The sequence below is a fragment of the Dromaius novaehollandiae genome, chromosome W (assembly GCF_036370855.1).
Source record: "Dromaius novaehollandiae isolate bDroNov1 chromosome W, bDroNov1.hap1, whole genome shotgun sequence".
Classification (NCBI taxonomy): Eukaryota; Metazoa; Chordata; class Aves; order Casuariiformes; family Dromaiidae; genus Dromaius; species Dromaius novaehollandiae.
In genome coordinates this window covers 66,995,152-67,011,568 of record NC_088130.1, presented here as the reverse complement: position 1 = coordinate 67,011,568, position 16,417 = coordinate 66,995,152, and the positions used below count along the sequence as shown (strand labels likewise).

Genomic DNA, 16,417 nt, shown 5'->3' with positions numbered 1-16,417 from the left:
CAGCCTTGCCTGGTTGTTTTTTTAAAGGAGTTTTAGAGAAGAAGCACTTGGATGGCCAAATGGGCCATAGGGATCTGGCAACAGAGGGTTTCCTTGCTGATGACTCATAACAAGATGAAACGATCTCATTTCCAGAGCACTTGCATTACGTCTTTTGGCAAAACACCCAGGGTTTCCACAGGCAAGTTTTTAATCATGTGGCATAGCTATTTTCCTGCACAAATCAAACAAGGCCATGGAGAACATGTCATGTGTCCCTTTGCGCCAAAGCAGCTTACTTGAGCGAGCCCACCGTTACTGAAAGACATGCGGACGGGGGATGAAGGACGCAGAGGGGGCCAAAGGACCCTTGTAGCCACTCAGCGTGACCAGCCAGATGCCACCCCAGCTCACAGACCCTGGTGCTACCAGCTCACTGCAGAAATACCTGGGAAAGCATCTGCTGGTGCCTCTCGCCTTGCAAACCTCTTCCCTGGCATTGGCTCCTGGGCATGGCCAAAGCCCCGGGGCAGGCTCTTTGCCTGACCACGTCGTGCTGCCCCAGTGAGTGTGAAACACCGACTCCATCTCTCCAATAAGAAACAAATTACAGCTAGCTGAAGTGTTTCGGTATGAATAACCTGACCGAGAGATTACGACGCAGCCTTTTCATTCTTTACCTCCAGCTGATGCTGTTTTAGACTTTGCCATAAGATCGTGTTTCACTTCTGGGTTTGTGGCCTGTTTCATCTCTGTTCAAATGAACCACTTAAAAGCTCTTCCCCCCCCCCCCCCCCATTTGGCTGCGAAACCCCAAAACAGTATAAAGCCAGGAAAGTAAATTTTCAGCCAGTGAACTGGAAAATAATAATCACCATCAAAAACAGGTATATCTGTTCTCACATAGCCCCAGTCTCAAGCAGTCCGGGGGAAGAGACGTGCCATCAGCTGAACTGCTAATCCGACAGCCACCGCTAACCCGCGCGTCCCCTTGTGCCGCTTTGGCCACCACATCCCTCGCTGCGGGGCTCGATTCCCGCACCACATTCCCACGCGCTGCCAGTGAGCTGCCGTTTCTCAGCTTGCGGGTTCAAGAAGCCGCCTCAAAGACCAAAGTTCAGCCGTCATGAGTTAATGCAATAAACGAAGAAGTCGGAGACGGAGCCAAGCGGCAGAGCGAAGAAGGAGGGACGGTGGGTTTTGTGGCTGCCTGCGTTGCTGGCACCCAACCGTGCGCACGCAGGAGCCGTCCACGTGCAAAGACACCCTCTGCAAACGGGACATTGCGCTCCCGGGGCTGCCAGGCACCCCTCGGCCTTTGCAGCCCAAACCACGTTCGTTATCGTCTCCGGACTCTCCCCACGGTGGCATTGGAAACACAGTATGCTATTATTTCCGATTAATACTGAAGCTCCCGTTTAGGTCAGCGAGGGCTGGATGGAAACCACCAAAGAGCTTCTGGTGCATTAGGGATGAAGTCCCGGCCACCCCGGCTGCGAAGAGCAGCCCACAGGACTTATTGGACCGCACCACCCTGGGATATGAAATGCTGACAAGAACCCACGTTCTCCAGCAAGTCCCGCAAAGCCCGTTCACAGCAGCATCCACACCTGCAGCAGGCACTGTTGAACAGAAAGAAAGTTCACGAGTTTTGGCACATTTCTCCACCCCTCTGAAAACACGCAATTGCACCAGCAATAAGAGCCGCGTGCTCTGAGCCCTCCTTTTTTTCCCTCCCCCTGCATTTGGCGACTGCACATACTTCCTCGCTATCGCTGCGCGGAAAGCAGCCTCTTTCCCTATCTCGGCCCCAGGAGATTTGTGGGATACCGCAGATAGCGCCTGGACAAGATAAGGCTTTTTCCAACGCGCCCTAGCGTGTAGCGTTGCCTGCCTTGAGCCGTGGGCCTGAAAGGGTCGGTGCCGGGGGATGCTACGTCTCCTGCGTTTGAGTGCGACCCTGCTCTTTTCTTTCTTTTGAGCAGATGTTGAGTTTTTCCCACCGTCGTGCCCTGGACACCCACCTCCGAAAGCCACCAACACCCTCACGTCCCACCGCACGAAGACTGAGGACACTTGACTTCGGCCAAGCAAAGCTTCATCCACTCTTGGTCTCTCCTCGCGCTGAGCTTTGAGGGAGCCTCTTAGTTTCAATTAGCTACTTGTGTCGTCAAACACCGCTCCAAGATGAGCGGGCAGGATCTGGCCCTTCAGGGCTTACCAGCGTGGTAATGCAAAGCCAGGCAACGAGATGTTTATAGAGCAGTGATTCATAACGCTGCAGAGCGTGCGGGCAATGCAACACCATTCATGATTAAGAAATGCTCTTATTTTCTGCTAAATATATAAAATAATCACTCATTTCCCCGAGCAGCAGATGCAAATTATACATAGTATTAGCCTCATATGCCAACCGGTATAATTCTGGTACAGAACGAAGCCATTTCCCAGGGCTCTAGAAGTCCCTTAATCTGCCTTTTGACGTCAAATGACAAATTTTCTTGCCTAGGATCATTAGGGGGATGACTAATGAAAGCTGATAAGTGAATTTATAAATGAAATTAAGACATTAATATTAAAGGCCAGGCCACAAGAAAGAGGAATGTGGATTTAGTGACAACAACAACAAGTGCAGTAATCTGCATGAGATTTACAGCTCCTTTCCTGCCAGGCAAATCAGAGGCGTGATATTTGCCACCCGGAGGCTGGGGAAACTGCCAGGCTTGATGGACACCTCTTCGGCAGCGTTAGCACCCCGATTACCTCCAAACGCCGGCTGAGATTTAGAAAGCCGCTGCTCGGACGCCTCTGCACAAATTTGCCAGCAAACGTCGCGCAAGGGCTGGAGAGAGGCTGGTGGGCTCATAAAGATGATGATGGCAGCACCAAACTCTCGTTAAAATGAAGGCACTTTTAGACTATGGCCATTTTGCTACCAATTCCCTTTTTTAAACACCTCAGGTGTCAATACCTCAGCATACGGTATAGACCCCGGGATAAACCCCAAGCAGCTCTCTCAAAACTGGTGGATTCATGTGGGGGTGAGCAAGAGTTGACCTGTAGGACTTGGGGTCTGATCCTGCGTCCTGGCAGCTTCATGGCACATCCAAGACTCCTTCCTCACGCCAGCTCCTTCTCACTGCTGAAAAGTGAGGTTTTGGGCAAACCCAGGTAATGCCACAGCGGAGATGTGGACATGCCAAGCAAGGTCCTACCCAACGCTGGTTGGGGGACGTAAGAGCAAGCAGCTTCTCCGCTACCAAAAGAAGGAGAAAAGCTCGCTTGTATAGATGTTCCCAAGCAGTCACATCACGGAAACAAGACCGGGCAGGTCTTGATTTATTTGAGAAACCAGCAGTGAATCCTCCACTGCCCCAAGGCGGTTCCTCCTAAAGCGTCCATAGCTTCAGGGGGGCAAAGACTGGTTTAGAGACAGGGGTATGGGAGCTCCCTGCGCAGACGGAGGCAGGGAGGTGGGTACCACCAAAAAGCAAACGAGAAAGCCCAGACAGGCACCATGAAAGCCCCGTGGGAAACGGTCCATTTGGGGGCACGGAGGTGCTTCCCAGCGCCCAGTTGCAATGGGTGCCCAAGGAACCGGGTGCTGGTAGCTCTTTTAAAGGCAGCAACATACGTTGGGGTTGAAGGAGAAAGCAAAAAAATCATTGCCTGCTTTCCAGGTGCATTAGCACACACGCAACAGACATTACACCTCTTCTTTAAAAATGTTGCTGCAGAGAGAAGAAAATCCAAGGTTTCGTTTAGGCAGCGGATAGAGAGGTACACGGGGAAGCCATTTGCCAAAAAAACATCTAAAACAGCCCAAAGAGATGCCCACGTTCATCCAACCAGCCCTGGAGAGAGCCCTGGCCGCTCAGGAGCGCTGCCAACCGCGGCAGCCTGGGTGACCCCGGCACACGAGCCCCGGCACGCGAGCCACGGCCGGCACCTTGGGCCAAGAAATGACCTGGGGCTTTTTAAGACGGAGAATTTGGCCGTTCCCCAAGTACCGGGCTCCTTCCTAAGGCAGTTTAGGAAAAGACCAAGGAAGAAGTAACCCTGGGGAGGTCCCTGTGTGTCCCCTGAGGCTGGCTCCCCACCGAGGACTGCAGCCCCTGACTCCTGCCCGAGCCACTCTGTCCCCACTGAAATTAGGCCCAGAAAGGGAAAAAAAATACAACGTTTTAAGCTTTGGGTCCTGGCCACGCTCTTGCTGCACAGCTGAGGCTGCTGCTCGGAGCCCCGTGGCCGTGCAAAAATGTCCCAAATCACTGCATTGCTGTCAAAAGCTCGCCTTATAGCCGATTTCCCAGTTCAGCACTGAGTTTCAGCAAGTTTTACGCTGCTGTTGAATCAAAAAGCCAAGTCTTAGGCGATCGCCTGCCTCTGGGAGCTGTGGGTTTGTGGAAAAAACATCAAATCCCGCAAGGTTCCCAAGCGAGTTGGGTCACCGGTATTGGTGACAACTGGTATTTAAGGCGATCGAGATCTGGGAGGTGATATGGGAGAAGAGCTCCTGCCCCAGCTTTTTGGCAGGTGTCGGGAATAAAGCCGCAGGAGCAGCAGCACGCCTTGGGATCGCCGCACGTGCAATGAGTTTGCAGGGTCTCAGCCCAGCCGCCCGCGCGAAACCCACCCCGACGCATGGCCACCACGGGGTCAGGATGAAAATCGGCACGGAAATGCCGATTTTGGCGGCGGGGCTGCCGGGCCGGAGAGGACGCGCTCGCTCCCCGGCACCCGCACCCCACGGGACCCCGAGAGGAGCCGTTTCCCTCCCCCGTTTTCTCTCCCGCTCCGTCCGGTTGGGATGGTGTCACCGTGCGGGACCCAGGGATGGCGTCAGCGGGGTCCGGGTCCTCCTCGGCGGCGGCGTTTTTGCATTCCCGCAGGGGTGTTCAAGCCCTTTGCCCAAAAATTATTAATATCACCCCGTTCCCTGCTGCAGACGCAAGTTATTTAAGGCAGCCGGGAAGAGCCGGCGGGGCTGGAGAGGGGCACGGGCGCTGCAGAGACCGCGGCACGCCTCCGCGCCGGCACCGGCACCGGCACGCGCCGCCTCTCGCGTTTCCCAGCCCGCGACGCTAAAATAAAAGCCATTATTTTCCCGGTGCAGGTGGCTTTTCGGGACGAGCGCGTCGGGGGGATTAAGGCAATAAACCGCGGGCGCAGTTATGAGCTGCGGGAGCGTGCTGGACACCAAGGAGGCAGGTGGGAGCGGGGCGGGGGGGGGATATTTCCTCCCGTAAGAAACGTGTTTCCATCCGGGCTGCGGCGGATAAATCCCTCAGTCCGCGCTGCCGTTAACCCCGCGGCTTTCCGCATTATTAGATCGCGCCGGTATCCTCAGAGTATATTGCACCGTTTCGCTCCGGTTTGGCACTAATTTGCAGAGTAGGAGCTGGGGGCTTATTGCGCTGGCTGCGGCGAGTCCCCCCCCCCCCAACCGAGGGGCAGCTGCTTGCGGATTTGGGTGTATATAGACCATTTATCCAGATCGTTGGAGAGCCAAGGGGGGGGGATATATGTATATATATATTTTTGGCATGAGCAAAATCATGTTGCATGGAAAAAACCAGTACTAACCGCAGGGGGGGAAGGATCAGCCGCGGCAGGCATGCACGTCCGCCGTCATGCAAGCGAGCAGCGGAGCCCCCTCGCCGGGGGCCGCGGGAACAAAGGGGACGCCCGCGGGAAACCCGCCCGCGCCGGGCAGAGACAGCGAAAAGGAAATATGAAGAAGGGGGGGGGGAAAAAAGGAAAAAAAAAAAGAAAAAATGAAAAGACCAGTGGAGGGTAGAGCGAGGGGGACGGGCAGGGCCTCGGGCTGGGGTCCGGGCGGCTGCGGGGACCGCGAGAAAACGCCTCGGCCGGCGGCTCCGGCGCAGCCAAGGGGTTTTTGCCGTCGCCCTTTCCCCCGTGGTGAGCCCCCCCCGGGCCCCCGCCTGCCCCCCGGGAAGGGAGGTAGCGGGAGATGCCCCCCGCCAGCGCCGGATCCGGCCCTGCTTGCCCCCAGCTTCCCATGGGCATGGGAAAGGGGGCCGGGCACAGCCAGCAGCAGCAGCCCCCAGGACTCGCTCCCCCCCCATGAAACCACTTGCCCCCCACCACAGCTTCCCCCCACCACCACCCCTTTTTTTTTCAATTTTTTTTTTTTTGCTTGCAATATTTTAAGGTTCGTGGGAACTTTTCGCACGCTGGCGGCTGAGCCCCTGGGAGAGGGTGGGCTGCAGCCCCCCCACGCTCGGCTCGGGGCATCTGGGACTTTTTTGACACCTTTTTTTTGGGGGGGGGGGAATGGCAGCAATATTTATAGCACCAGCCGCTGTGGGACCGGGACACCGCAACTTCTCGCCTGGCAGATGGTGGGCAGGGTGCTTTGTATATACACACATTTAAATACCCAGCTAATAAAAAAAAAAATAAAATAAAAGAGTTTTTTTTCTTTTTTCCTGGTTCATTTACATCTTGCAAACCAAATGGGCCAGTTAAAAATAATATCCCCCCGCCCCCCCCAAGGATGCACCTCTCCTTAGCAGCCTGGTAGCAGAGCAGATGTGTCATGTTGCAACGGGGATGAAATGAGCACCAGACCCCTGGTAAAACACCCCCCTCTCCCGCCCGATCGATGAGGGGGGGCTTGTGTTTATACACTTTTTTTGCTCTTCTGTCGCAAAACAGCGTTATACATAGGCACGATGGCGATACAGGATGTGCGTCTACAGAGTATGTACACAGAGACTAATGCCGGTGGTGGATATGGGGCCGCGAAGAGGCGTTAAGAGCCCCCATATCTGCGATGCTGGAGGAGGGGGGCGGAAAAAAACCCCCTCGCTCAAAACCTCACGATGGGGAAAGCGGGGGGGGGAGGAGGGGAGGGGGGATCTAAACAGCAGGATACGACAATAAATGGGAGAACAGCAATAGAAAAAGCACACTAGGTTAATAGAGGAAAAAACTAGTTTCTTTATTGAGAAGATCGTAGATTAGTATTAGTGGAGTCGTGTGTAACAATGTCGTCATGCACACAATACGAGAAGGCAAGGCCCACCATGCCATGGAGGGGCAACAGAACAAAAGCGGCGTACACGGAGCAGATGTACAGGCTACAGCACATTACGGTTCAGCGGGGTAATGTCTCTACGGAGAGCTTTACATCGGCAACTAGGTAATGTAAAAAAAATACAGACCATGCTTTAGTTTTAGTACAAGAAAAAAAGGTGAAGGTACACAACCAAAGGATAAATCTGATACAGGAAAAAAAAAAGAAAAAAAACAAAATAAAATATATATATATATATTTTTTTTAAACCCATGGAATAAGACCAGGAAGTAATTTGGCACAGCAGAGAAAAAAAAATGCTATCCCTGTTTAATGGAAACCCATTTTGCCACTAGTCTGGCTCTTCTGGAGAGCGGGTCTGGGGGGAAAGGGGGCGGATTCGGGCAGCGGGGCGGCCCCGGCGTCGATGCCCTTCCACTTCACCACGGATCGTATTCGCCAACTCTTGGTATTTTTTTTTTTTAAGTTTTTTTTTTTTTTTGGCAATCAGGCATATTGCACTTAATTGCAGCATTCCCCCCCAACACATTTTTTTTTCCCCCCAATTATGCCAAATTGCGCTCCACTGCCGAATTTTTGCCCCCTTCGGTGAATTATGCCAAATTGCACTCCACTGCCCAATTTTTCACCCCCCCCCCCTTTGGGTGCATTAAGGCAAATCGCATTCACTGCCGAATCCCCCCCCCCTTTTTTTTTTTTTTTTTTTTAAACGAAGCATGACAAATTGCACCTAATCGCAGATTTCCCCCCCCCATACACCTCCCCACGTTATTTTTTCGTTATTATTGATTTTTTGGGCCAGGACTGAGCCCCGCTCGGCCGCCCACCCCCCCCCCCCCCCCCCGCGGCAGCCCCCCGGCAGGGGAGGCAGCGCCCCGCGGCTGAAGCCACATGAACCCCGGGAGCGGGGACGCGGCGAAAATGGCTGTTACCGGCTGCGGGGGGCGGCGGGAGGGGGCGAATTAAAAACGAAGCGGGGGGATAAGAGCAGGGCGGAGGCTGGGAGCTGCACAAGCGGGCGCGGGGCTGCGCCGGAGCGGGCAAACGCCAAAAAATAAAAAAATAAAATAAAATAAAAAGCAAAAAAAAAAAAGGGATTAATCATTTCGGGGGGGGAGCGGCATAAAAAAATAATTCTTTTTTATTTTTTTTTTTTTCTCCGTGGTGGTGGGGGGACGCAGACCCCGCGGCCGGGCCCCCCCCGCCCCGCCCCCTCCCGCGAGCAGCGGCCCCGGGACGCGAACCCGCGGCCCCCGCGCACGCCGCGGTACCTCTGTTGCGCACGGAGCCGAAGACGGGCAGCACCAGGTAGCCGACGTGCACCAGGACCATGCTGCGGCCTTTGTGGCGCGCGCGGGCGGCGGCCCGGCTCGGTCCCGCCGGCCCCTCCGACGCTCGAATGGGAGCCGAGCGCAGCCGCCGCGCACACAAAGGCGCCCGCGGCCAATGGGCGCGCGCCGCCGCCGGCAAGCCCCGCCCCGCCGCCGAGCGCCGGCCAATGGGCGGCGCGGGGAGAGCGGGGAGGGCGGGGTGGGCGCACGGTGGCTCCGCCGTGCGGGGAGCTCGGGCGCAGGGGCGCACGCGCGGGCGCACGCGCGGGCGCGGGGCTGGCGCGCGGGCACGAGTGCGCGTGCGCGCGTGGGCACCTGCACGCGCGCGTGCACCTGCACCAATGTGCACCTGCACGCGCATGGGCACCTGCACATATGCACACCTGCACACGCATGTGCATCTGCACACACGTACGCCTGCATGCATGCACGCCTGCACACATATGTGCACACCTGCACACCTGCACACGCATGGGCACCTGCACATATGCACACCTGCACATACATGTGCATCTGCACACACGTACGCCTGCATGCATGCACGCCTGCACACATATGTGCACACCTGCACACGCATGTGCACCTGTGCACACGTATGCCTGCATGCACGCCTGCACACACGTGTGCTCCTGCACACATGTACATGTAAGCACACATGTACACCTGCACACATGTACGCTGTACATGAATGCACACCTGCACACATGCACGCGCATGTGCACCTGCACACATGTACCCCCGCATACAGGTACATGTGTGCAGGTGTGCACCTGCACGCACACTTACACCTGCACGCATAGACATGTGTGCACACATGTACACCTGCACAAACATGCACAACTGCACATGCATACACCTGCACACCCATGCACCTGCACACATGGACATGTGCGCAATGTGTGCACACATGTACATCAGCACGTGTGTGTGCATCTGTACTCACATACACCTGCACACTAGTACACCTGCACAAATATACACCTGCACACACAAACACCTGCACAAGCATGTACACCTGCACACGTGTACACTGGCATGCACATGTACATCTGCACACATGTACACCCGCACATGGGTGTGCACATATGCACACATTTACACCGGCACACATGTACACTTGCATGCACATGTACACCTCCACATCCCTGTGAACCTGCACACATGCACGCCTGTGCACACATGTACACCTGCACACACAGCCACATGCACACGTGTACACCCATGCACGCACACAGGCAGATAGGCACGCACACCACCCAAAAGCACGGGGTGCATACACACACCCCCTGGCACAGGCTGTGCACACATGCACACGGGTGCTTGCACACATGTAGCTGCAAACACGCGCCCTGGGGGGCACAGACACAGCGGCGTGGGGGCACACGCGCCCACACGCTGCCACAGCCGGGCAGCCCACGTGCAAGAGCCGGGTGAGAAAATTCCCTTTTTTTGCTAATCGGCCAAAGCACAAAGCCGCCGGGACGCGCCGCGGCCTCGGGCCTGCAAAGCCTTTCTGGTGCGACGCCGAGGGAAGGCTTCTCGCGGCCCTTGGTGCCGTTTCCAGCATTTTTTTCCTGATTTTCACTGCATTTTTGGCCGCATCCTTTCGTCCCACCGGTGCCGCTGCCCCGCGGTGGGTGGGAACCTCTTTAATCCGCACTCCACTTTATCCGCAGCGCACAGCTGGAAGACTTAAGCGGGCTCGGAGCGGAGCTGCGCTATGGATTTGCTCCTCTGGATTATTCTTTTTTCCTTTTTTTTTTTTTTTTTGCCCCGATCCGGATTAAAACGGGGCAGTTTGCGACCTGGAGCTGCTTAACCCTTTCCCTGCTGGAGCCGACGCCTGGACCCTACCTACCACCTACCCCAAACTTGGCTCGTTTGGCACAAAAAGCCGTTTGCTCCAAAGCCTCGGGTGCCCAGCGCATTTTGAAACTTCCCAAAAGCCCCGATTTCCCTTAAAATTAGCCCCCGCTTGCTCCGAGCCGGCGCAGGGACAGTCCTTCCCGCGCAGCTAACTCACAGCTCTGACCGAGACCCGAAATCTCCGCTCTGCCCAAACCCCGGTGTCTGAACCCCCCCCACGTTCCCAGATCGGACTCAGACACAAACATACTGCAATTCCCCATGGAAGGAAACACTTTAAGACACTTTTTTGGGACCGTTTTGCTAAAACCGCAACTGTTTTGTTGCAGCTGGCTTCATTCTCCATTTGGATTTTATACAGCGCTCTGCAACGCGATGCAAAACTTATATTTTATATGTCGCGGTTGCTACAAAATAAGCGCCGGAGCGGGGAGGGCGGCTCTGCAGGGCTGGCGGGCGCCGCTTTTGGCTTTTCCCCTTGGTTTTTTTCCTTTTTTCCCTCCGCATCCCTGCCGCCCGCCGTCCCCGCGGGTTTCCCGCACCCGCAGGAGCCCGTGCGTCCGCCTTTGGTGCCATCTAGCGCCTTTCCCGGCGCCGCTCCCGGATCCTGGAGCTGGAGACGTCGGTGGCCGGAGCGCGGCGAGCGCCGCACGCGAAATCCCGGTGTCCGTGCAGGGTGTTTGGCCTCCCTTTGCAGCCTGGGATGCCTCCAGTCACTACGCGCTTAGCGATCGCGATGGCGCAGGAGCCGAGCAGGGGACGCGCTAAAGCAGAGAGCACAAATCCTGGTGACGGTGACGAAAAAGCCCTGGGCTAGACGGCTGCGAGCTGCCTGTCGGAGATACCCCGCTTCTCCATGGGGGTGGTGGGGAAACCAGCTCCGCCAGCCGAGCTCCGCCGGGACGAGCCCCGCTCTCCGCGTCCCCGGTGGCAGCAGTGGGTCCGGCTGCCCGGGCTCGGGCGGGGAAATGAGCAGGGAAAAACCCTCGTTGGCGGCGCCGATCGTTCCCGGTAGCTGAGCAATGAGTCGCGTCCCGCTGCGGGGCACGGTAGCATCCCGCTCCCATCGCTCGGCCACCCGTCATCAGCCCGGGAAGCAGCCAGCTCTCGATTTCTGCCCTAAAAAGCAGCCACCAGCCCCGATATCCAGCCCCCAGGCACCGCTCCGGGGTTCTCCTGGGGCTGGCGACCAGCCGCTGCTTCCAGGTGTCTTCTGCGTCCTTCGGGAGCTGACGGGGACCGTGGCCTGGTCTCCCCATCCTGCCCCACCTCTGCGGTTTGCTCAGTGTTTTGTATCCTTCTCTGGGTGTCTGAAATCTCCTGTTTTCTTCCCACCATCATCTCTTACGGTTTGCATCTGCCTTGTCTTCCGGTCGCTGTCCCGATCCAATGTCGGGAAGGTTTCGTTACGATCCCAAGGACGAGATTAAGATGCTAAAACCGATCAAATATCGTACAACCTTTTGACTTTATTTTCCATGAAGTGGGGAGAAAAGGTGGGGAAAGGCGAAGGGGAGGAGAGAGAAAGAGAGAGAGAGGGGGAGAGAAAGAGAAAGAGAGATCACCACCCGTGGATCCAGCGTCGTCCCGTTGGTCCTCTTCACCCTGGGCGTAAGTTCTAGCGATGCGCGTGCAGGAATTACAACTCGAGCAGGGTCCGACCCGAGGTTCCCGCTGAGAAGTTCGGAGCCAAATCAAGGCAAATTAAATAAATAAATGGTAATGACCCGCGTGCAGTAGTTACAGCTCGAGCTGGGTGCCTCCGAAGAGGGACCCCGAACAGAGAAATCCCTGGGCAATTATAACTGTCCAGTCTAAGCTCTCCACCCCTCACGCGGTAGTTTGGACCCATAGTAACATTCAGGCCTGGGGTCTCCTGCTCCCTGTTGGGTCTCGTCGCTGTCCCTAGGCAGGCCGTTTGTCTTTACCGCTGCGGTTTCTGCTGACAGAAGTGTCTTCGTTCCTCGGGTCCTGCCCTTGTCCTCAAGGCCCTGACAGAGACGTTGTTCCAGCAACCAGCACTGCCCCAGCAGTGACAGCAGGTGTTATCTCCCGAGGTCCCGACGAAGGGGATATAATCCAGACCCCGACATAGTCCAGACCCCCCTAATCAACACCGTTTTAGCAGTGAGGGGAGGCCTTGTTTCCCAGGGTCCCGGCGCCCAAGCAGGCCCCGCTTCCAAGCCTTGACACCCTCCCTCCCGGAGCGCCAAGCACAGGGATGCAAACTGCTTGCAGCGCCCTTGTCACGCCAGTCTGAACCAGCTCTCAGGCCCCTTTTCTCACTGAACTAGGTACAAGTTCATTATTTTATCTAAGTGCGGCCTAAGGCTTCGGCAAATTTAGCTACTCATGCCAAGCAAGTTTTATAGAAGTCGTGCTAAGGGGCAATAATTTACAGTCCAGGTCCCAAAGTCTCTGCCCGGTCGTGCCCTGGTTCGGCGCAGGCTCGGTGTGTCCCGGGTGGTCGCAGGGAGACCATTTCGGGGGTGGCAGCAGCTCAGTCCTGTTCCCACCAGGAACAGACGGCTTGTTCGGGGTTATGGTTTGCTTGCACCTTATGGACCAAGAAGTGTTTAAGGCAAAAGTTCGCTCATCTGTCCGCCGCACGCGGGTGCCATCAACACTTGCCCTTCTTATATCCCCTTGTCTGTCCTTCCTCCTCCCGCTTCCCCCACGGATGTGGCCTGCCATCCCACGGGCACCATGCATCCCCACGCCAACGTGCCTGAGCGACCACTCGACAGCTTATGAAACGACATAAATGGAGCAGCCAAGCCCAGGTGCTGCCAAATGAGGAATCTGTGGAGCAGAGAAGCAGTAAATTCACCCAAGGGTGACCTGCCGTGATCCCACAACTTGCAGCACCAGCACCCTGGTCACTGCGGGTGGACAGCGGGCTTCAAAGCCCAGGGTGAACCCAGAGACCGAGTCTGGACTTCTCCAGCTCCCGCGTGAGCCAAGCAAGGCCTTAATTCCCAGTTCCCGACCTAGGAGTAGCATGCAGTGGGCATAAGGATGGAAAAAAGTGAATTAAGAGTAATATTGAGGGTTTTGGGACTTCCTGCGGCATTGGTAGGGCAGCACGCTGTTCCCTGTCACTTCATCATGTCCCAGGCATGACAGCTCAGGGCCCAAGGTGGTGACATGGGTCCGGCTCCAGAACGGGAGTCCAAGGGCTGCACTGGGGCTATCTGATGCTCTTCACTGAGGTTACATCTGACAGCCCGTGCAGATAAACTGGGGCTTAAGGCTGGTGGCAGCGGTGTTGGTTTGCAATTTCAACGGCCTGCGTGGCCAGCAGGTTTTGCGGAGACACGCTGGAGGGAGTTAAACGACCAGTTTACCTGTATGCTTGCTAAAGCTTTCCTTGCAAATACAGCACTAAGACACCTCCAAGGCAAAATAATACATCAGCAGTGGTACAAAAGCTCTGCTTCACTGGCCTGGTGGTGGTCGTGTTGTCAACACTACGTCTGACACTGCTGATTCACATAATCGCGAGTGGCTCCTCAAGGAAGCACCTTGCAAGACCTTTGGCTTGCTCGCGGAAGGACACACCGTAGGAAAAAAACACAGCGGCTTCAATTATTCAAGGGAAGGCATCCGTTTACTCTCTCCAGTCTAAGTAATGCATGATAATTTGAGCAGCTTCACACCTTCTCTGAAGCCTACAGACACCAAAAAGCCACAAGGTTGATTTAGGCGTTCAGATAAAGGGCTGCTGCTCTCTCGGGGAGCAGCGAAGTGGCTGGTTATTTACTGTGTTCTGGGATTGCTGGACAAAACGCCCAAAAATAAGCACAACAAAACAGGGACAAACATGGCAAGCGTATACAGTGCTTCCCACCGTGCTCCCAGCCCCTGGCCACCAGCTGCTCTGGCTTTTCCCAAGCCCGACATGATTTCTAAGCATTCGGTGACTCTCAGTGCTTGCTTTTTTCTTCATTTCAAGGGGAATTGGACCTGCAAGAACAAACCTCCAGCAGTTTGTGAGGCTGGTTGGAAAAGCACAGAAACGCAGGTGTTTCTCCAGACTCTTCCTCCTATGTCTGCTCCGCTGCCAGAACTTTGTCCAGATAAGCTCTCGTTCTTACATTTCAAGACCCACCAGGTTCTTTAAGACCAAAACAGTTCTCCGAAGAGTTTTGCTCTCTGACAAGCTGGGTGATTTCCAACTGCTGCCTCTTCTCTGATATTTGGTGACGTCCACGTTCACTCCAGCAGTGTGAGACACAACCTTTCTGCTCAGGGGGTCGGGGACCTCCTCCAGAAGATGCAAAGTTGCAGGAGCAGTCAAGAAGTCACCTACCAACGAATTACAGCTCCCCCTAGACACCCCTCCATGGGACCCACGGGCTCCCTTGCTGGGGGAGCAAGAGCCAACCCCAAATGCTCAGCAGAACCCCCCATTTGCCCAAATCTACTCATCAGCCCTCACCGCTGCTCCGTTACAGGCTTTCTCGCGGTGCCCTTCCCTGCTAGCAGAGGTCTCCGATGGACTGTTGCAACTCTGAAACTTCCCATGCCTCCCCATTTCCAACCAGCACCTTCACCCCGAGGTCCACCCTGGGGTGATCCAAAGGGCTGCAATCATAACCATGGGGGAAACTGGGGTATTTTAGGATGCAGGCAATTAAATGCCTACTGGGGGATTGTGCTAGATGTTGGAGCTCCTGTAGAGAGATCAGCTTAGAAACTAATCGACTTTAACGTTTTCACGAGTGAGCTTGGCATATAAAGTTGGTGTTTTCTATTAAAAATTGCTGATTTGACCAAGAACTGGCAGAGGGAGAAGCAGCTACAGCCTTCAGGGGGGTGGAGCACCCCTTCCTTGAGGAGAAGACTACAAGGCCTCCATCTGTTTAGGCTTAGCAAAAGGAGGAATGAGAGAAGATATGATTGCTGATAATTAATCAGGATAATTAATCTGCCCTTACTCGCCCTCCCCCAGGAGCAGCCCATAGCTGGGCTGCTGGGACCTCGCTAATGGACTTTCGTACCCCACCGCGTGGCATTTAGCCAGGTGGACCCTGCGTGGTGGCCCTGTGACCTTGGGGGCATTTTTTCCCAATGAGAGCTGTGTTGTAGCTCATCATAGCAGCATTTTTATATCACAAGTCCAGCTGCATCCCCCCGGGTTCATCTCCTAGGGAAATAGTGGGCTCATGGCAAAAGCAAGCCTGGGAGCCAACAAGCCGCCAGCCCACAGCTCCGACCCAGAAGGTGTTCCCTATCCATGGGGTCACGCTGCGGGGAGCACAACCCAGCTTCCCTTTGGATGAAACGAAGGCCGAAGACAGCCACGGATGCCACGGGCATCTGTCGCAGAAATGCATTTGCACTTCGATAAGCTCACCAGGATCAGGATATAGACCTGGAGGCTTTGGACTCCTCGGCCACTGCTTAGTTCCAGTAAGAGGAGGCCGCTCACCTTATTTTCACCAAAGATCAAATTAAATGCAGAACTTGTCCGTCACAAGTTTGTGTTTTGCAGGAGTGCTGCTCCTTGCCTTTGCAGAGAGGGGAAATTTCAGCTCCAGTCCTGTGATGCTCTGGAGAGCAATCTCCAGCGAGTTGACATTCACAGACTAAGGTCCTAAAAAGGAGGGGGAAAAAGCAGCAGTATTGCAGAAAGTGGAGGTGGTGTGCTTAAAGGATGCTGAATTTACAGATCCTCCAGGGAACTGGACAACTAATCCACTTACTAAAACCCTTTCATTTCCCATTTCAAGATAGACAAACTACATTTTCAGCCAAGAAATTAATCTGCTTTCCAACGATTTCACTGAGAAAAGCAACATAAATCGAAGCTGCTTGGCAGGCTTTTGTCAGTTCTCGTACTGCCCCAGAAATGACGGGTCCCACAAAGCTAAGCGGCAACATAAAGCAAACTAGTCTGAGCCACGAGGGATGCATTGAGTGACTAAGGAGAAATTTTAAGCACTCAATACTGTGTATGTTGAAGTCCAAACACTCAGAGTACCTCTTGGTGGTGGAGAAAAAAGATTCAGGGGATATGTCAGCTCTCATCTTTCCACATCTGCACCAAACAGCTGCTCTCCCTCAGCTGGCGATATGCATGAAATGAATTTTTGAGTCCTGCATCAGTGTCCAAAACAACCACCAGGCCCCTAATTTGGATTTTCAAGATTCACAAAAGCCAAGAACTCAATGG

The 16,417-nt window shown here is 54.9% G+C and overlaps 1 long non-coding RNA gene across 1 annotated transcript; it reads right to left on the bottom strand.

The window, feature by feature from the left end:
• Positions 1-6,921: 6,921 nt before the first annotated feature.
• Positions 6,922-8,509, bottom strand: LOC135324152 (uncharacterized). Its single transcript, XR_010385496.1, has 2 exons — positions 8,314-8,509; positions 6,922-7,143 (listed from the first exon to the last, which is right to left on the bottom strand). It is a non-coding gene; the product is annotated as an uncharacterized LOC135324152 (long non-coding RNA).
• Positions 8,510-16,417: the final 7,908 nt, after the last annotated feature.